The following is a 22,895-nucleotide window of genomic DNA, read 5'->3' as shown; positions in this document are numbered from 1 at the left end:
AGACATGCATTGTCTTTTACTCTAAACTTTTGCTGTATACATAAAAAATATACCACAAGAGACAAGGAAAAAGTAGAATGGAGAAGTATATTGAATAGGAGAGAGCAGAGAGAGAAGGGGTTTGGAGAGAGAGAGAGAGAGAGAGAGAGAGAGAGAGAGAGAGAGAGCACAAAATAGAGAGAAGGGGATAGCATCAATAAATAAGTGGTTATTTATGTAGAAAATCTGAAAGAATTGATGAAAAACTCTCCTGGAACTAATAAACAATTTAACAATGTTACAGGTTACACAGTTAATTCAAAAAAAGCAATTACTTTACTATATAGCAAAAGTGATTAATTTGGAATTTAAAATAAAATACCACTTACATTAATAATTTTACTAAAAAATTAACTACAAAGGTATACATCTAACAAAATACATTAAAAATTTATGTTTAATGAACAAAATCAAAGAATTATACAAATAGGAAGATAGTCCATGTTCATGGATAAGAAGGCTGAATAATGTCAAGATGTCAGTTCTTACAAACTTAATCTTTAGATTCAATGCAATACCAATCAAGTCCTAGGAAGTTATTTTGAGGATATTGGAATACAGATTATAAAGTTTATATGAAGAGATAAAACTCCCCAAATATCCAACATAATTGAAAGAGATGGACAAGTTTGGAGCACTGATACTATCTGACTTCAAAAATCACTATGAAGCTACTGTTGTTAAGACAGATAGCATTAGTAAAATAATCAAGAGATAGGTCAATGTAGTATAATTGAAAGCACAGAAATTCACATAGATACAGTCAATTGATCTTTGACAAAGGAACAAAGGGTATACAATGGATAAAAGACAGTCTTTCCAGGGAGGGTGCCTAAGATGGAACCAAACATGACTAGAAGAGTCTTTTTTTTCTCAAATAATAGTTTCCTTCATTCTTCCTAATACTATAATATAAATGCATATTGACTCAGTATTATGTAGAGTGGAATGAAGAAGTACACCACATATAATTGACTACTTTCTATTTTCTTTTCTATTTTCTTTCTCATCACTCTACTCAAAGCCATTTCTAAGTAGGATTTCTGGTATCTTCACTGCCTTTGCCATCACAGAACTTGAATTTCAGATAACTCAATGGGTAGACAAGTAAAATTTCCTCACAGAAGATATTTAGGAATATAAAAGTGAATTTCAAGGATAGGTACAAAATAATGGTCTGAAAACTGCATTTTAAAAATATGACTCATTTACTTAGATTTTATATACGATTGGAGAGGGTTTAAGTTGGTTTCTGGAAAGGGTAAAATCCCAACCTCAAACCTATCTTTGTCTCTGCCATTTGGATTGGATTATACTAGAGTCAATAGTAACCTAAGAGGATTTCATTTATGGTAGTGTGATGGTAAATTGTATGTGGTAACTTGATTGAACATAGGTGACAGATTAAACAGTACTTCTGGGTGTGTCTGTGATGGTATTTCCACATGATATTAGCATTTGAATTGGTGGACTCTTTAGAGTAAATCTCCCTCTCAATATTGAAGGGCATCCAATCCATTGAGGCCTTTACTAAAACAAAAGGCATATAAAATACATTTTGCCTGTTTTTGCTTTTTACTTGCCTGTTTGAGTCAGGAAATCATAACAGTTTCTCCTACCTTCCTACCTTTGGACTGAGATTTAAACCATTAAATCCTTTCATTGCCTGGCATTCTGACTCAGACTGAACTACATCACTGACTTTTCCTGAGTCTAGCTTGCAGATGGCAGATCACAGGACTTCTCAGATTCCATATTCCTGTGAGCCAATGTCACATGATCTCTCTCTCTCTCTCTCTCTCTCTCTCTCTCTCTCTCTCTCTCCCTGGCTAATACAGGTAGTGATAAAGAAAAGTACAGGGGGGGTACGATGAAATCAAGATAGGTGCTAGAAGATAGAAGATAATCAGAGCTACTGCTAAGCTTTCTCATTATTCAAAAGATACATTCCTCAACTAATGACCTGATCTTTCTCTTAAGAGTTGAGATTTACTTATAAGACTCCTAAGGTGTTATTTTATGTTGCTTCTGTTTCATGCCATAATCAAAATTATTTTGCAAATTAAACAATATATTCCTATTGAATGACAAGGTAGTGGGTCCTTGCTCATGGTGTCTATCTTGATATAACCAGAATATTATAAAAACAAAAAATAAGAGAATTTGAATCTTAAAAATAAAACCCAAGTAGTAAAGCACAATGTGTTAATAGAGGAAAAAAAAATAACCAGTGCTTCATACATTTAGTTAAGGTTAAAATATTATTTTGAATAGATTAGGACTCTAAGAGGTGAAACTAAAAATATGTGTGTGTACACACACACACACACACACACACACACACACACACACACACACACCTGTATCCATTACTGGTAAAATAAAACAAATATATCTAATTAGTGTTTTGGAGGCATCCTGAGCTAGCTTCTACTATTTAGGTTCTTTCTCTTACGGTATCTTCCTCTTAAAAATGGTATGATAGCTAAAATTTTAGACTTTTTAAAAATATCTGGGAATTTTAACTTGTTTAATTGAACCTTTACTTTATAGCACTTTCTTTTTTTAAAAAAGTATTTTAGATAATGTAAACACTACGTATAATTTTATGAAACTTTAAAAGGCGATACATCATCTTCAAAGTGTGTGTTGATTTCAGAGAAAAATGAGACAGCAGGATGGACCTCCCAGTCTCAGGTGTGAAGATCGCTCACTGCTCACCCAGCCTGTGTGAAGATTTGTTCAGAAAGCACTGGGGGTCAAGCGTGGATAGCACAGCTGGGCAGTGAAAACAGCCAAGAAGAATTGATTTGCTGAACTAGCAGATATATATATATAGCAGTCATCAGATTATTAAAAGGTCTTAATAATTATGAAAAAAAAAAGTTGAGAAAAAGACCCACGATTTTAACACAATTGGAAGGATTAAGGCTGCTTGGAAGTGTGAGGAATCAAGTTGAGACATTAAACATTGAAAACACCACTTATTCACTAAAAATAAATAAAAATAAGTGCTAACGAAACTGAGAAATATTTAAAGTAGAAAATAAAACAAAAGAGAAAACCAACCTTACAAATATTTAAAGTCTAATGTAATTGACCATATAATAATAAATGCAAAATACTATAAAAAGCAAAATATTGATTTTCCCCAATCCCTTTATCTCGTTGCATTGGATTTAACATGCAGTCTTACGATGAATACAAATAAAACGTGTAATGCGTTAAGCAAATATCGAAAGAAAAAAACACACCAAAAAATAGTGTTTTTATCATTCATCTCCGCTCACAGTGAATCTTGGTTCACCATCCTCTCCTGGCATTGGTATCTTCTTCCCAGATGCCCCTTCATCAAATATCATTTCTTTCACCCCAAGCTTGGAATCACAGACAAAGCAAGAAGCTTGTGTAAGACAGGTTCCTGCCTTTCTACATAGCGTCTGAAGGAGAGACGTAAAATGGAAACTCTGATACGAACTTAGCCCGTACTATTTCATCTGACAAAAACTAGGTCTGTATCCCAGGCACTTGGCCACATGTTTCAAGTTCTTGGTTTAAAGATGATGACAGTTTTCAGCTCTGCATCCCAAAGTAACAGCACAAACAGACAAACGCAAACAAAACAGACGTGTGGATCTGAACACAGTTCCTCAGCGACAGCTGCTTCCTATCCTCTTGGAGTTGAGGTTTGCTTCTAAGACTCCTGAGGCTCTGTTTTACATTGCTTCTGTTTTATTCCCAAAACCAATCTTATTTTGAATGTTAAACAGTACATTCCTAGTGTGAAAGACAGGACATAGGCCCCTGTTGATATAGTCTGCCCTCATATAACCAGACTATTTCTAAAAATAAAAAATCTGACTATTAAATAAATAAAACCCAATGTATTGTCCAGGTGACATTTGATGGCTTCTGAGTAACTGCAAATCATTTTTTATCCATTTATTAAAAGCCTTGGATGATGAAGAGAAATCATGATTTTCATGATGGCTGTCGTACCCACATACAGTCTTAGGACCCTCAACACAGAGTTAGCAGAATGCAGACCAGCAAGCTGGCCCACAACATGTTTTGTTTCTTCACAGGCTCCCTTCTGGTTACCTGGATGAGTTTGGATGGGGACATATGGGTGTGGCAGAAGCTCAGCCACAGATATCTCCCCTGTAGGGTCCCTTATTAAACAACACTTGAACACGTCTTTAAGATCTTCCTCTGGACTATCAGGAGATTCAATTTCATGCTGGGTGTCAATTATGACATGTAATTTAAAAATCTGATTAATTACATGCTTACATGGTGTTTTCCCATTACTCACATAGTACAAAATGCATCCTAAGGACCAAATGACGTTGGGGGTTTATCTTTGATTTGGCTCCCCGTTTTCTCTAGGGAGATATATTTCTTATTGATTCTGGTGGCGTATCGTTGTGTACCAAATGGAGATTCTTTAACAATATTTGCATCTGGTTGCTTTTGGTTTGTGACCCCCAAATCAATTAGCTTTAGCATTCCATCAACTGGACCGTTACACTCTTGATTCCATGGAAATCTACTCTCAGAGACAACCTCACTCTGGAATTACATTGGCAAAGAAATTCAGTGGACTATCCTCCAAAGAAAACTAAAAATAATAACCATGAATGGCATTGTACATACTATTTTGTAGAATTATTATCTTATGCTTCCTTATAAATTTAAACTATTTTATATCACTTTGCACTTGAAATAGTGGGTGGACAATGGAAATATATTCTGAAGAACTATGAAAATAAAGTTTTGTTGCATAAAATTACAAAAAAACACCCAAGTAGTAAAACAATATTTTAGTAGGAGAGAATATGTTGAGGTGCTAAGCAATGCTATATCACTATATAACTTTAGACAATATTAAAATATTTTGAATATGACATGAGAATATTATAGAGCTCAAAGTAATAAATACACACACACCTGAACTGAACTTCATTAAATTAAAATAAAATTTTATCTTATTTTGATAATAAAGTTGCAGTCATTATGCCCTCTTACTATATCTTTGTCCACTTTGCCTATTAGTTTTACATGATTTCTCCAAAGAATAACCATTTTAGAAGTTCTTTGTTAATTAATTATATTCTGTCAACGGGCAACTAAATTGTGGCAAACAAATTATAGTCAACACACCTCTCAAAGGTAATCATTCTGATTTCTATCACCAAATATTATTAGTTCTGTCTATTCTTAACTTTCATGAAAATGAAAGCATACAATATGTAATATTTTGTAACTAAATGATTCTTATTCAAGAGTTTAGTTTTGAGAGTGGTACATATTACTGCATATAAGAATAACAACTCATTCTTTTGTACTGCTATTAATAAGCATTGTAGGTTAACATTTGGGTTTATATGAATAAACTGTTATGAATGTTTTAATATATATATTTTGGTGACATAACCACCCATTTCTGTGGGACATATACCAGGAATTGAATTGCTGAGTCATAACATATTGATATATTTAAGGTTAAGTATGTACTGCCAAACAGTTTTTCAAAGTGGTCAAACAAATTTTAATAGCCATAGTAATATATAAAAATTCTAGTAATTCTAGAGTCTTACCAACATTTAGTACTACCTATCTTTTGACTGCAGTCACCCTGAGTATATTTAATTTGAGTATCAATTTACATTTCCCCTATGAGTAAAGGTTTTGAACAACTTATTTGCTATTACCCTTTAAGAGCCTCTTTTGAAAAGCACCTGTTTTCTGTTATACTTGATTTTTAAAAAAATAATAATTTTACATGAAGGGTCATTCTATTATTAAAGGAATTATTAGCATGTAGGGTTCTATTGACCCCCCAAGTACAGTGAAAGGAAACAACTGCAGAAGAATATGTTAACTGAATATTCAGAACAGCTCAATCCCTTCATCTGATTTTGCAAGTAATAAGAGGATATAAAGACAAGGTCTTTGATTTGAAGAGTTCACGGCTGGTGCTGCAGGGCTGGTTTGTGATAAATATGTGATGGGAAATGGATACAAGACAGGACTGGCAGGCAAAATTAATAGTTCTGTGCCTGGCTGAGTCATAAGTATTACCAGATCCTTGCCAATTATTTGAATTAGGTTGGGTAAAGACGGGAAGATCCATAACATGATTAAACAGCCTCCTATGCTTTGGATTTTACCATCAAGTTTTGTCTGAGAATACAATTGATTTATGTCCAAGGAAAGTTATCTGGGGTTTCTTTTTGTCTGAGATCAAATGTTTTGGGAAACACTTAGAAAACCTTTAAGCTAAATAACTCTTTTCATAAATGAGATTACAGAATACTTTGATCATTACTAAAATATTCTGCAAATAAAAGGAAGTCTAGCATTATCAAGCTAGTTCAATTATTTATTTAATGCATATACTATGCCTAATTTATTTAGTATAACGTATTCCCCTAAATGACTATGCTTTTGATTGATCCCTATCATTTTGGAACAGGGCAAAACATTTTTTTCTAGTAAGAACTGCAGCAACAAAATAATAATTTTAATTCGACAGATTACAGAGTCCAACTAACATATAGTCTATATTTTTAAATCTAAAAACAGTAAAATAAACTTTGACTGGTAATCTAATTAATAGGATACATATCATAAGGGAATAGCCAGAAATAAACACACATTAACTCACATTATTATTGTCATATAAATTTAAAATAAATATCTGTATCATCCAGTTTGCAATATTGAATATTACTGAAACAAATAACATTTGAATATAAATATACACACAGGATTTTTTAATTGGGGGAAAAACTGCACATGTAAGAAGTGTTTTCTATTTGTTAAATAAATAAATCTAATAACAGGTGAAAGATATGTAAATCTATAAGTAGTATGTCTTATGTGCTAGTATTATTTATATCTATCAACTGCATTCAAAATTTTATATTTCTGAAATATATATAATTTACCAAAATATCAAAATAGTACAAAAGAAAACATAATCTATAATTTTTCTTCTAATGATTTTTTGATTTTGTGATATTCTTAATTTATCCCTTATTTCCTCCTTCTTCCATGTCTTGGTACCTTATCATTATGTCATTAGATTTCAAATACTTAGTGTGAAAGTGATAGTATCTGGCCAACTTCATGAGTTTTCTTGGTATTTAAATCAATTTAAAATACTACTCCCCTAACAATTTTCACAATATTTTCTGCACAAACTGGTAAATGACAAATGGTTTACCTTATAAATTTAAAGTAAGTCCAAAACATTTTCATATTCATTGCATTACTTGTGTAATGACATGTAGAAAAGAAAAAAAAAAAGGTTCCATCATAACTTGGAAAAACTTGATACACAAATATAATGACATGTGGATAAACACCTTTTTGTAAATGACCAGAATGATCAATAACTAGACAATGTGTTATAAAGGTTATGGGAAAAACCTATCAATGTGATAGAGAGTTTATAAAACTAGAAAATGTAACAGAAAGAAAAATAAAGTAACAAATTTTTAAAAGTACATTATTCGTCAAAAATTGTTTTGGATACATGTAAATGCTTTGGAGTTTTCAATATGCTGATTTATATTTTCCATTACCTTGATTTAAACTTAGAAGTAGTCAAAGTTAATTTGGTAAGAAAATGGCCAATTTTATGACTAGTGTTATTGTTGAAAAATTTCCTGGTATTTTATTATTTAGTTAAATATGTTTTTTTATTGAAAAAAATTGTTTAGAGAGTGAGGAATGGAGAGGGAAAGACATGAATGGCTGCCTCCTGCATGCCCCCTACTGACGGTCAAGAAGCAACCTGGCTAGGAATCGAACTGGCTTCCTTTTGGTGCATATGAGGATGCTCAGCCAACTGAGCCACACTTGTCGGGCTTTCCTGGTATTTTAAAAAAGATGAAAGTCTATTTTAGGTAGATAAAAATGAGTTACTTGGCTGCCTCAAGGTCAATTTAATGGAAAACAAAATATGTTTAGAAAAGACATTATAGAAACTTGGATAGTTTGTTAAATAAATTTTAAGTAGGGGTAATATACCCTCCAAATTTTATTACAAATATACTATGTTATTCACAAACTGTGAAAGAATAATCTGTTCTTTCTATTTATGTAATGAAGTAGTTAAGTCAAATTACCTAAATATTTTAATGAATGATTCATTAATTTATAGCTTCACATATTCATTTAATAAATATTTATTGAGCATCTTACTCATCACCAAGTATAGGTTCTTTTTATACATGCTGAAGAAACAACAGTACAATTAAATACCATTTTATGTATTCTTAACTAGAGGCCCGGTGCACAAATTTGTGCATGGGTGGGGTCCCTCAGCCTGGCCGGCGATCGAGGCCTATCAGGGGGCTGGCCGGCTGGGGGAAGGGACCACAGAAGGTTGGCTGGCTGGGGTGGGGGGAGGGCGTGGGAGGTTGGCTGTGGGAGTGCACTGACCACCAGTGGGCAGCTCCTACGTTGAGTGTCTTCCCCCTGGTGGTCAGTGCGCATCATAGCGCCTGGTTGACTGTCCGTTCTGGTCATTCGGTTGTAACGGCCGCTTAGGCTTTTATGTATATAGTAATAACTTAAGAAAGAAGTATATTGAGTTCACTGTAGTAGTAAACAGTTTTATCTTCCATGAAAAACGAATCAATGAGATTTGCATAGGCTATGAGATCAGAGATGGGAACAATATAGAAAAATAAATCTTTGAAGTAAAATTTGAATACAGAGAAAAATGGGGTTTAGTGAACAAAAAGGCCACTTTTCTTTCTCTTTTTGAGCTGGTAGAAGCATTATAAGTCAACTAGTTCAGCTAATCAACACTTTATTTATTTAATGTTTTTATTGATTTCAGAAAGAGGAAGGGAGAGGGAGACAGAGGAATAGAAACATCAATGACGAGAGAGAATCATTGATTGGCTGCCTCCTGCACACATACTACTGGGGATTGAGCCTGCAACCAGGGCATGTGCCCTGACCTGGAATTGAACTGTGACTGCCTGGTTCATGGGTTGACACTCAACCACTGAGCCACACCAGGAGGGCACTAATCACCACTTAGAACTGAAGAAACTCAAGATCAGAAATATTAGTGGCAAGATTGACATGTAGTCCGTCTTTGTCTGTGCATAGGCTGCAAAAAAATCCCCCATTCTGCGTTACTTTTATTTGGCAAAAGTACTTACTTCATAAGACAATTTAGTTACAGCTCTTTATCAGTATTTTTTCAGCTACTCCAATTTAAATTTTAATGATGAAAATGTACCAGCTTGGGTTAATTAATATTAGAATAAAATTAGTATATGACCTAATTATTGCATTATGTGCCCATCTCTTTACCAATAAATAAACTGTTTATCAATAGCATTTCCTCTAATAGAATTCCATGGAGTCATTTCTCATGTTTAAGTTACTCAAGCTTGGGACTGTTATTTTTTTAAGTACACTATATTTCGTCTGGGGGAAAATACTAACAGAAGAACCTAGAATATAAAGTCAAAAGGTAATAGAACCACTGCTTGATGTAGAACAGAGTAAAACCTATTTTTACATATTTATATTTGTATTTGTAATAAATTCTCCTGTCAATAAATAAATTTAATTTATCAAGGAACATAGAAAGTTGAAATGCAGGACTAAATGCTTGATGTTTTAACCACAACCTTAAATTAAAATAAAAAAGTTAGACTTGATAAAGATATACATGAGGTTTCTATCATATTGGAAATTATGAAGGGAACGGAATTATTGAATAATGCCTCAGGCACTAAATTCTGTTTCTTCACTGAGGATAGTTGAAAAGATCTGTCTGATTTCATTTGCAACCAAGCTTGAAAATTTTGAATAGCTTTTGAGTGCCAATATTTCAAAATACATATAATTAATTGTGATGAAATATATCTCAAAATTAATTCTACACTGAAATCATACAATATTAAGTTGTCTAGAGACTAAAATAAAAGTGTTAATTTATGTAGCGTTGTTCTTCTCACATTCAATGTTCTTGAGGTTATGAAATAGAACTTGAGATGATATGAAACCATTATATTTGCACAATTGATTGATTGCATAGTGTTACAATCACTCTTCGGTGGGTGTGTATTTTGCCAATTGTAAGTACAAACTGCCTTCCGTATCAGCATTTCATTCTATTTGATTGGCAAATTTATTTCACATTAAAAATAGTTATAATAGACAGTGACAAAATGCACTAATCCATCACATATTACAATTATGGGTTGTAGTCTCAAAATTCCTTTTAGCAATGTTGTGTGTGTGTGTGTGTGTGTGTGTGTGTGTGTGTGTGTGTGTGTGTGTTTAAATCAAGAGAGATACTATGTAATATTTTAATTACTATGTAGGAGAAAATGTATTCTGTACTTAGCCCAATCATGCCTTCAGTAAGCTTAGGTATATGCATATTTGAAAATGAAATTTGCACATATAATGATAAGGGCAACTTTGCTGGGTAACATCAAGCCTACTAGTGCCAATAGTCTAGTGAAGTAAGTACATGCGAATGATTGCCACGTTTTTAAAGAAGTGATTTAGGCAGAATTCTTGTCTGTCCCCAGCATAATGTCTATTATGTGTTCAAAAGCCATAATTATTTCAAAAATAGACATTTGAGGAAACTAGATAATTAGTGCAGTACAGCTGGTATAAAGCATTACTGGTGTCATTAAAAATTGGGCAGTGTCCTAGAAGCAATACCCCTGGGCAAATCATACAAACGAAGTATCTACCTTATGTTTTAGAACCTAAGAATGTGTACATAGAAGGCTCCTCATTTTGCTCCTAAAATTAAGAAGCCTTAACAACATAGAGTAAGGCAATATTACTTATTTGTTTACTTGAAAATTACCTCCCATTTTAATTACTCAGGATTCAGTGTATTTCATTTAACTCAGAACTTGTCTTTTCTGAACTCAATTATTTTCATAGTTTTTGTTAGTTTTGTTTTTGTTCCTTGTAATCTACATACTTTCAAATGCCTTTCCCCCTTTCCCACTGTCTTATTGTGAAGTATATCCTACACACTAAAGACGGCATAGAATGCATACAGGGTTTAAAGAATAACAATGAAGGAAATGTTGTGCACACAGTCCTAAGCTTAAGTGACAGAAGACCAAATGAAGACCTGAGATCCTCCCACGTCTTGACCACACTCACCTCTCTTCGCCCCAGAGTACCTGCCATCCTGAACCTGATGATCCTTGCTTCTGCTTTGCTTTATATTTAATTTACAGTTTTATCTTACATAAATATTTTTAAAAATGTGTACGCTGTTTTATTTGTAAATATCAATAGTATTATTCAATGTTAGGAGGGTCAATAAAATTTTCTTTTGTCCCAGGGACCGTTTGCTGATTGGGAAAAGGTCATGTCTAGAGACGGTCAGAGAAGGGTCCTTAAAGGTGCAGGCTGGAGGCCCGTTTCCCTTCTTGTGAGTCTCAGCAATTATTGATTTTGTGTTTTATGCAGGTTTAGAAACACATATGGTAAGTAAACTATACTGCAATTAATAGTGAAAATGAAATCCCAGGCCTTGCATTTATATTGTCTGATATGCCTAAAGCTATACAAGGATTTTCTAAAAATTGAATGTTACCTAGTACATATTTTCAAATTCAATCTAGCTCCTTATGTTTTAGATATTTCTCATGCAAACAAGATTTTATTAAATAATTTTTATACCATACCACATAATTCAGTCCATTTACTTTTGCTATAATCACTATTATTTTGCTGGAGGCTAAGTTCAACAGGTCATAATAAATGTGAGAAGTCCTCAAAAGGTTGAATGGGCTTCTATATTCCGCAGGGCTGAAAATCTGCATACTGTTACCAGCTGCTGAACAGCTGTAGGCATTTCCCCTAACCTGGTAATCCTTTCCTGTTTACCAAACATTACCTTTGATATGTATAGTTGCTTTCCTAAAGGGCCAATGTGTTTTCTAGCAAATAAAAATCCTTGGGTCCAGAGATTCGGAGAGCTCACTAGAGCTGCTTTTCTGTCTGGCTTTCCCCATGCCTCCAAAATTTATATTTCATGTCTAGTTTATTCATTTACATGCAGCCCTTTTTCTAGATTCCCGAACCCTAGCTGCAGAAAGACCCTAGCATTATTTATAGACTTAGATCTAACAATGTACTATAGAATTTTATTTGGCATCAATCCCCATTTTTTATTTTTCATCCTTATTTGACTTCATTTGAATTAACTGACTTTTAAATTTTATTTTATTTCACTCTTCTTCCTTGCTTATTATATACTTTGTGTGTATTCTTTTAATGAACACCATTTGTGTATTAACTAAGAATGTTTAATATTATTCAAACTATTTACATGCTCACAGGTTATGGATTTTAACATTAGGATATTTGTCTTTAATGTGTTTACATCAGATTCATCTGACATATCATACAGTTTCTTATTTATGAAAACCTACCTATTATCAGTATATATGGATATGTCACCTCTGCATGGACTTTCTCCATCCTGTCAGAAAATTCTGAACATATTAGTTAGTGCATGGAATCCCAGATGGAATGGGGTGAAGTTCTAGAATTACAGATTTTGTTCATGATGCACATCCTGGTGAATTACTTCATTTAAATTCTTGCTTCAGGTGAGAATTCAATATCTCAAATTTTATATTAATTTTGATATTATAAATTTTAACCTATGTCGCCTTGGCTGGTGTGGCTCAGTTGGTTGTACATTCTCCCATGCACCAAAAGGTCGCCAGTTCAATTACAGGTCAGGGCACATGCCCAGGTTAGGGGTTGATTGGCATGCAGGAGACAATCAATCACTATTTATCTATTGCATGGATGGTTCTCTCCCTCTCCCTTCTTCTCTCTCTAAAATCAACAAAAACATATTTTTATAAATTTAGTCTATGTCTCATGACTTACTCAATGCAACATATTTTCTTCATTTCCCAACACAATATCATTGCATATTTTATCATTGGGCTAAGTATGTAATTCAATACAGAAATAAACATATTTTATAGATCATGGCTGGTAAGCACCCTATAGAACAGAGTAAGTCTCTATTTAATATACATAATTGTGAGTCTTGTTTTCCTGCAAAACACTCCTATATTATTATGGCAAAGTGGTAATTTGGCATGAAAAATAAAGGAATTATTTTATTGGGTTTCCTGATTTTTCAGACATTTATTTAATCAGTTATTAAAATATTTTTATAACCAAATTGAGAACACTGCAATTTTTCTAAACTATTTCTTAAAGGATAGATAAAATAGAACCCTTTTATGTTACAGTAGCAACACCGACTCCTACAAGTCCAACATAGGGTTATTACAACAGAGATTAATTTCAATATTAGTTATGACAAATTATACTTTTCCATTCTCTGAGATAGCCCAATTCCATTTTTTTTACAGTTAGAAATATTATTCAACAACCTTTGTAAAGCAGGGTACACACACACATATTTCAAAGAATTGAAAGCTCTGTGCTTGTACTGGATGTAATTAGCAGATAAAAATCAATGACTCCCTGGTGTGCACTTTCATCAAGGACGCTAATAAAATCTCCTTTTGAAAACTAACAGCCAGTGCAAATACTTTCTCTAATTTCTAAAGTCTTACAAAGTACTTATAATTTGAGCAAATATACATTTTGGTCAAAATGTAATAACACAAGTAACTTAGAACTATAAATATATAAATTAACAAAATGGAATAATCAAAAATGTGTATATTTTCATTCATAACATAAGCAATCAGGTTTTTAGTGGTGGAACTAAACTACATGCCCCTCTATAGCCATCGATAATGTTTAATATAATAGACTACATAAAAAGTGAAGGCAACTTATTTCCTGTTTGGTGACAGTAACTGAAGACCACATATACATTTAGGTTAAAATGGGAACATTTTTTATTCTACAAGACATAAATGAAATACCATTTTGACTAGAAAATGCTGAACACATAATTCCAGGAGTACATACGATATAAATAGAGTCCTATTAAAACTAATAGGGTATGGGAAGGAAGCACTGTTGGCAGAAAGTTTACTATGGGGCAACCTACTCCTCACATAGCACATTTTCTTACGCATCCATCATGAGAGTCCTGTGCTCGAAAACATTCCCCGGAAAAGGAAGATACTTATAAGAGTCTGGGACCGGATTGGCCTAAATACATGCAGGATGGAAGACAGTCAATGCGTGCTGGGGTCAGAGAGACACAACTGCAAAGCATCAATGAGAAGTGTGTTCCCACCAGGAAACACGGCTGCATCGCGTGTGTTCTCTTTTCATGTTTCATACAGGAGGTAGATTGCACCAAGTGTTTCCATCTTTTCTAAGAGGAAACAACTGGATATAGAGTGTAAAGAGCGATCTCCACCCAGGGAGGGTAACTGAGAAGGGCCTAGTAGATAGAGCAACTTCCTGGGCTGCAGTGGCTTCCCACAGAGATCTCTTTTTCAGAACCAACAGGTGGAAGTTAGAAGTACTGATTATAGGAGATGAGCGGAGACTTCCCCTTCGCTGATGTTGGTCATCTCAGATCTGCATCCATATCAGGGTCCCCACAGGTTCCCCACTTTTAGAATAGCTTTTCACTCTTAAAAATATGAAAGGATAGGGAGAAAAGTGAAAGAAAAAACAAGCAAACAAAAAAATCATAAAAATGAAATTTTTAAAATGTAGATGCAGTTATGAAGTCTAAACTTAATAAATTTATATCCCAAATAAAATAGAAAATATCTTAAAATAAAATTTGAAAATAGTGTTCTCTTTACAAAACACATAATTAAACAAAAAGAAGGAGAAAGAGAAAGATGAGGAGGAGGAGGAGGAGGAGGAGGAGGAGGAGGAGGAGGAGGAGGAGGAGGAGGAGGAGGAGGAGGAGGAGGAGGAGGAGGAAGAAGAAGAGGAGGAGGAGGAGGAGGAAGAGGAGGAGGAGGAGGAAGAAGAGGAGGAAGGGGAGGGGGAGGAGGAGGAGAAGAAGAAGAAGAAGAAGAAGAAGAAGAAGAAGAAGAAGAAGAAGAAGAAGAAGGAGAAGAAGCAGCAGCATATATTTGTACAGGTATTCTCATAGCACTAAATATCAGATATATCTGTGGATGTTTGGAAAAAAATGTCATCCCTGGTCCCTCTCCCAGGGACATGAATTTAATCAGCCTTGGCTTGGCATATACTTTACGTTTCCATATTTTTATTTCACATTCCTGCCTGATTCTAGAGTTGTCAGGATTTAGAACGAATACAGCACAGAAAACAAACACCAATCAAAGGAAAGGTAGTAAAACTGCAAGAGAAAATGAAGCAAAATGAAGCTACAATAGTTATGAACGTTTATGCACTTAGTAATTTAGAACCAAAATAGGACCGTTAAAGATACAAGGGTAAATTAATGGGAACATGAATTTAGAGGGAAACATTAACCTGGTATTCATGATATTTGTAGATCAAACAAAAAAGAAAAATAATTATAGTTATGTTTATAATGCAATAAGAATATAGTATTGTCCAATTAAATATCCAATAATAATTGTTTTTATGAGGCAGTGACAGAACCTTATTTAATAGTAAATAACATTATCTACTACAAAATAGGCAATAAAGTAACCTTAATTAAATTTAAAGAAAATATATCCCAGCACTATGCTTGGCTGAGGTGAAGTTGAACAATGAAATTAAGAATAAATAGGGAGCCCTAACCAGTTTGGCTCAGTGGGTAGAGCGTCGGCCTGCGGACTGAATGGTCCCAGGTTCGATTTCGGTCAAGGGCATGTACCTTGGTTGCGGGCACATCCCCAGTAGGGGGTGTGCAGGAGGCAGCTGATTGATGTTTCTCTCTAATCTATGTTTCTAACTCTCTATCCCTCTCCCTTCCTCTGTGTAAAAAATTAATTTTATATATATATATATATTTATTTTTTTAAATAATAAATAGGGAAAAATGACAAAACAAAACTAAAATAGCGTTTTCTAAGTATCATCTTTTTTGAAGAGAAACATCTACAATGACCACACAGTGGTATCTGCCATAGAACAAAATGGTTTTCAACCCATTCAAACTCTGAGCAAAGTGTAGGTATAGCATTCAGTGTCACTTGGATATTAAAGGTGGAGGGCTATGAATAGATGACTCCCATCCAATCATCACATTGCTTGACAAGAAATTAATATACCATGGAGTTAGAGAGAAAGTCGAGTATAGAGAAAGTCACATTATTCAGTAAATTACTTATTGAGTAACACTTTGGTAAATGGTAAAATGCCTTTGTGCTGCACAGTGTCCATCAAAATAAATCACAAATGAAATTAGTTGTATTTGAATATAATGTGGTAGATATGGATCCTACTATACTTTAGAACAAATGTTGAGTCAGCAATCTGAAAATATATATTGATTAATCCATCTTTCCCTATTGATTTGACAGTCCATATTTATCATATGTTATGCTAAAAAATGCTCTGGATTTTCAGGTAGTATTAAGGTATACATTTACGATTTTATTTGAAATATATCCATGGGTATGGTTTTTGTTATGTGGATGAAGCCATCATTTCTAGGAGAGATAAAAAAAAAAAAAAGAGTAAAAAACTGAAACAGAAAAAGAGAGAATTTTTTAAAAGAATTAGGAGGAAGACACTGAGGAGTCAAGGCATGCCAGTTCCTAGTTCCAGTGATTTTTTCTCCCTTTGTAACTAAATTTATTGGGGTGACATTGGTTAATATGATCATATATGTGTCAGGTGTGGGTTTCTATGTTAGAATATCTGTGCATTGCATTGTGCCCACCACCCAAATCAAATCTTCTCCCTTCACCTTATATTTGAGATATAGGTATATTTTTGTCTTTGAGTATTCTGAGATACCAGTGTCTAGGTAATAAGTTCTCCTGTCCTGTCTATATTTCAGTTAGATTTTTTTCATTATAACAAATACGTACTACCAGATATAAATCACAAGGTGACATTCTAATTAAAGAACGTGCATGCGTTGCCTGGACAAGTCCGACTTTTACTAAGGCTCAGTAAGTGAAGAATAAATTCTCTTTATGGGTTCATCGGTTTAAAAACTGTCACCTAAATGTCTTTTCTCAAATATGTGATTTTATATAATTAAAATCATGTTTAACTGTTCAATGACTCATTTCTTAAAAATTACCTCAAATAGAAAAATCGCTCTTGTGATATGAACCTTAACTGATACTATGTACAATGTACTTCAGATTACAGACAAGTACTGAGTCAAGATAATTTTTTATTAGCAACTCTCTTGTTTGCTAAGAGAAAATGGACAAGATTTCAAGTGTTCTATTAAAGAAATATATTAATTTACACAGTGATTTCCAAATAAACTCTATTTTCAGCATCTTCAATTACATTGGGAATCAGTAATTATAACTTCAATTCTCTTCCTTTTTAAACTTCCTACAACTACCTATTATGCATAGTTACTTATCAGGATGACTAGCTAGTACTGAATATTATTTATTTATTTTTATATTTTTATTGATTTCAAAGAGGAAGGGAGAGGGAGAGAGAGATAGGACCATCAATGATGAGAGAGAATCATTGACTGGCTGCCTTCTGCACACTCCCTACAACCAGGGGATCAAGCCTGCAACCAGGGCATGTGCCCTTGATGGGAATCAAACCTGGGACTCTTCAGTCTGCAGGCCAATGCTCTATCCACTGAGCCAAACCTGCTAGGGCAGTAGTACTGAACATTTTAAAAAATCTGACTGCATGTTAAAGTAATTATATTAAAATAAGTAAACATTGCTGAAATACTGTGGCTCACTGGGGGAAATTTTAGGTACATATTCTCATGTTTAAGTGTTTAATGCTAAGATGAAATAATGGAATTTTGTAATTGTTTTGAAAAATCAATTGATAATTAAAGACTAAATATTGGGAAACATTCCCTTTACATAGTGGGCCTATCTATAAAGTGTTGTGAGATTTTAATAAAGAAAATAAATAAAATTATCACCCTAAAATAGCAAAAAAATAGCATGCATATATAAATTATTTGATAAAATTGTTTCTGATATAAAGTATTAATAATTGACATTTTTCATTAAATCAGTTATAGCTGATAAATATTAAAACATTAAAATGAGTCATTGTTTATCAAAGTATTTTTTAAAGTTTTGTTGTGTGTACCTTGTTTTACTATCAAGGAAAAAATTATTAAAAAATATAGTAATTTGTAATATCACATTTTTGGTGGTAATAAGATTTTGAAAAAATTAAAATAGTGAGGCCATGTACCTGGCTGTGAAATTCAGTCTTCACCATGGACTACAAGTTGAAGTCATGATTTGTGACAAGCAGGTTAAAATCTTGTGTTAACTGTAGGTGTACCAATTTTGTGTGTTTTATATGTTGAGATTCTGCATGATATTTCATTGTAGCACTCTTGTCTTCCTGCCACCTCCAGATCACCTACAAACACATTAAATTAAAAACACACACCACTCATCTAGATGTAAGTTCATGTGATTTGAGCAACAAGTCTTGGCTTTAGCAGGCAGTAACATCTTAATAATTTGTTCTTGGAGATATACAGCTAATTATGTGAATAAATCCTCTGTGACCGAGTGGCCCTTGCATTCATTTACCCATAATAGGTAGGTATATCTTTGGAAGGGTCTTATGTTAAAATAGTGATTGTTTGGTTAAATAAAGCTTTTCTACATTACAAATAAAGATGATAATTTTAAGGGCATCTCTGATGTACATACATTTAAGTAAGGTTTATATTCTGTAAGATTTCATCTAGTCTGTTTTTTAGAACCTTATACATCTTATGATATCACATTGCAGGGGAGTTCCTTTAGTGAAGACATTTAGATACAGACTCTGAGAATTGTCTAAATGAAGTGTGTTTGACTTGTTTGGATTTCATATGAACTAATCAAATAATTAATGGTTTTTATTGGAATTTCAGAAAGCTGCGTGTGTGTGTATATGTGTGTGTGTGTGTGTGTGTGTGTGTGTGTGTGTATGTCAATTACCAAGAGATTTATTTCCCATTATTAATTCATGCTCTCTAAAATACTCATGGATTTGTGTATTTTTTTGGCCTCCTTTCCTGTACTCTTTCCTTCTCTGCTTGGAAATGACTGTTCTCACCCATTCCCTTTTATATTTATACTCACCGGTTTTCCATTAAGATTCAGTTTGAATGAAAACTTCTCTAATTCTTTTCATGACAATTACTCCCTTTTCTTTATTACTTCCTTAAGAGTTCTTTTTTCATAGCTTTGTTATTTCCATCACTGATTTCTCCTGTTTTACATTATTATGAACCTATGCTTCTCCCTCTCTCACTAGACTGCCAGTGCCTTAAGAACAGAGGATGCTATTTATCTCTGTTTTCCTAATAAGAAGCAAGATGATCAGCTCATAGTAAGTCCTCAATAAACGTTTGTAAAATGAAAAGTGAGTAAGTGGATACAAGAAGTGAATAAAGAAAATTAAAAGAAAGAGAACAGAAGGAAGCCTTGTGTGGTGAGCTGTTACGCACCTGGCCAGTGACTGATACCCTCGTGAGCTCTTCTTTTAGGTTTACTTTATAACTTGTAAATGTATAGGAGGGGGAAAGGTACAGGTAGACTGACAATAGTTCTGAAAATGGAAACAAAATAGAAAGCATTTTAGAAAAGCATGAAAAGTGAAGACAATAACAGGATTTAAAATAATAAAATGTGGTTGGAGTATATGGAGATAACATCATAAAGTCTAATACACAATTTTAAGGGCCTCTTTTTCCTTTTCTGTCCACTGATAATAGGTTTAGGAATAAGAAAGAGTAACTATCACAAATATAAGTGCTACTTTTAGTACAGCAAACTTTGTGCATACTAGATACATGAATAATGATTGTGAGACACAAGGAAGAGAAACTTGGAGTACATTAAAAACACCAATTAAATAGAATTTTTATAAGCGAGAGTTTTGAAAGTGATTAATAATTACTTTTAAATAAATGACTAATTCAACTTTTATCAGTTCCTTTAGAGATTAGCAAGGATTTAATTCAGGAATTATTTGATCTTAAAAAGAAATTGTAGGTCGTGATCAGAAAGAATACATTATACACACATACTCACACACTTTCATCCACACACACATTTCTATATGCATGTCTATGATATAGATTTCTATATACCATACACACGAACAACTTGACACAGGTAATATTTTTAAACCATTCTGTAACACTGACTATGATATATGTGAATTTCTGTTAGTCAATGTCAAACTATAACATTTGCCATTTTACCAAGACAACCTGTTAAATCTACCACACTTCTTTAGGATTTATATGCATCCTCATCATCAATCATTCTATTCAATGACCAAATTAACTCAATACACCTCAGGAACAACTTATGATTTCTATGTGGTTTTGAAATCATCTTTTGCTAACATAGCAGAAAACTTTCTCAGTTTTCTAAGATAATGAAAAAATGAAATCATGCTGTACAGAAAAACCAGGGAGAATATCCGAAAGATAGGGATCTTAAATGCCACGTGCCCTTTCTCAGCCTCAAACATCCATTCTGAAAATGGCCCATCAGAAAAGCTGAGAGGGGCCCCTTTAATTACTGCTCCTCTGACATATGTAATACATTTTCAGTAGCAGGCCCATGCATTCATTTAAGGCCAAATGTTGTACAACAAAACTGTCCTCTAAGGTTCTTCTCTCTATGATTTCTCCCCACTCTGCCTACAGAGCAATATTTTAAAAATAATAACAACAACAGTCTTTTTAGCAGATATTTAAAAATAAGCATTTAATTATCTTCCTCTTTAGAAATCCTACAAACAGTGATGGGACTAAGAGATGAGCCTACTTTACTTTAAACACTGACTTAATTTAAATACTTAAGTGTATCAATGTAATATGGTTTTTTCTATGTATGCGTTTATGTGTTTCTGAGTATTTTCTACAGTGTGTATGTTAGTATGGGTACTCACATCCACTTTCTTACACTTCTATCTCTTTATGTTATGTCGTGACCCTATTTATGTAATGAAAAAAGCAACCAATGACCAACCCCCTTAGTTGATGGCTCAAGGGCAGCCCACACTCATTCATGATGCATAGCACCATCCCTGACACATAGTAGAGATACATAAATATTAATTAATAATTAGATTGTACCTTTTAATACAGTATCCTAATAAAAATCAAAATGAGTTTTCTATTGTAATTATCTATTTTGAAATGAAATATTATATAAATTTTATGTGAAGAAATGTATATATATAATTTATTATCTCTTGTAAATAATCCTAGATAATAAAAGTGTAATATGCAAATTGACTGAATGGCAGAACAACCAGATGGTGGGGGGCAGGGCCAGTGAGCAGGCGGCGCCAGGCCAGCCAAGGCATGTGTCAGTGGGCAGAGGGAGGGAACGGCGATGGGGGGGGGGGGGCGGTGACCAGTGGCGGCGGAGGGGCAATGAGGCAGGGCCGGCACCATCCCCTGATGGGCCCGTCTGGTCACCTCCTGCAGAGGGAGGCTGGGCAGCAATGGTGGGGTGAGAGGGGTGGTGCCCTGATCAGCTGGCCTGTTCGCCTCCCACAGAGAACACCCCCTGAGGACTCCCAGAATGTGAGAGGGCACAGGCTAGGCTGAGGGACCCCACCCCTCCAGTGCATGAATTGTGCACCGGGCCTCTAGTACTGTTATAAAAAGCAAGACATATAGTGCTTTTGAACCATTAAACATTTTAAATGCCAATGTGTTATTAATATATTAAGTTTGAAGTTTATTTAAAAACTAGAGGCCCGGTGCATGAAATTCGTGCATGGGAGGGGGTGGTCCCCTCAGCCTAGCCTGCACCCTCTCCAATCCGGGACCCCTTGGGGGATGTCAGACTGCTGGTTTAGGGGATAGGGCCTAAACCGTCAGTTGGACATCCCTCTCACAATCCGGGACCACTGGCTCCTAACTGCTCACCTGCCTGCCTGCCTACATCCCTCTCACAATCCAGGACCACTGGCTCCTAACTGCTCACCTGCACCTAACTGCCCACCCTACTCGGTCGTTTGGTCGCCCCTCACTAACCCCCCTGCCAGCTTGGTCGCCCCACGCAGCCTGTTGCTCGGTCGTTTGGTTGCCCCTCACTAACCCCCATGCCGGCCTGGTGGCCCCATGCAGCCTGCTGCTTGGTCGTTTGGTCGTCCCTCACTAACCCCCCTGCTGGCCTGGTTGCCCCACACAGCCTGTTCGGTTGTCCGTTCGGTTGTTTTGGATGCGATGGTCACTTAGCCTTTTATATATATATAGAGAGATAAAATATCAAGTATATAGAGATAATATACACATAAAAACATATCTCTCTATTGACCCCAAAAAAGCCTCATAAAGCAAAAATAAAATAAACAAACAAACAAACAAATACAACACTATAGCAACTAAACCAGGAAGTTTAAATGAACCTGGTAAAATTCCCCATCTTACATGCAAATGAAGAGCTCTGGTGGGTCTATCCATGCAGCTATTTCTGCACAAGTTATTTTTAACCTTAATATGTTCTTCTACCATATGCAACTATATGCAAACTATGTTATAATGACCTCATTCCTGGTGAAATTTGTCACATAAAAAGGTATTAACGATCAATCTCCCTCATCCATTTCATAAGGGTTGTATGAATAGCAATTTCAGAGAGGAACTCAGAATTCTGGATAATCAATAATGGTTCAGAGGTTATTATATTAAAACAAACAGACAAAATAAACACCCTCTTTTACTAATCTACATAATCCCTCTTTGGTTTAATAGGATTTCCACTAGCTCTAAATATATGAGCCTCTCTGAATTTTGA

Source organism: Eptesicus fuscus, chromosome 8 (genome assembly GCF_027574615.1).
Source record: "Eptesicus fuscus isolate TK198812 chromosome 8, DD_ASM_mEF_20220401, whole genome shotgun sequence".
NCBI lineage: Eukaryota > Metazoa > Chordata > Mammalia > Chiroptera > Vespertilionidae > Eptesicus > Eptesicus fuscus.
This window is presented reverse-complemented; position numbering follows the sequence as displayed.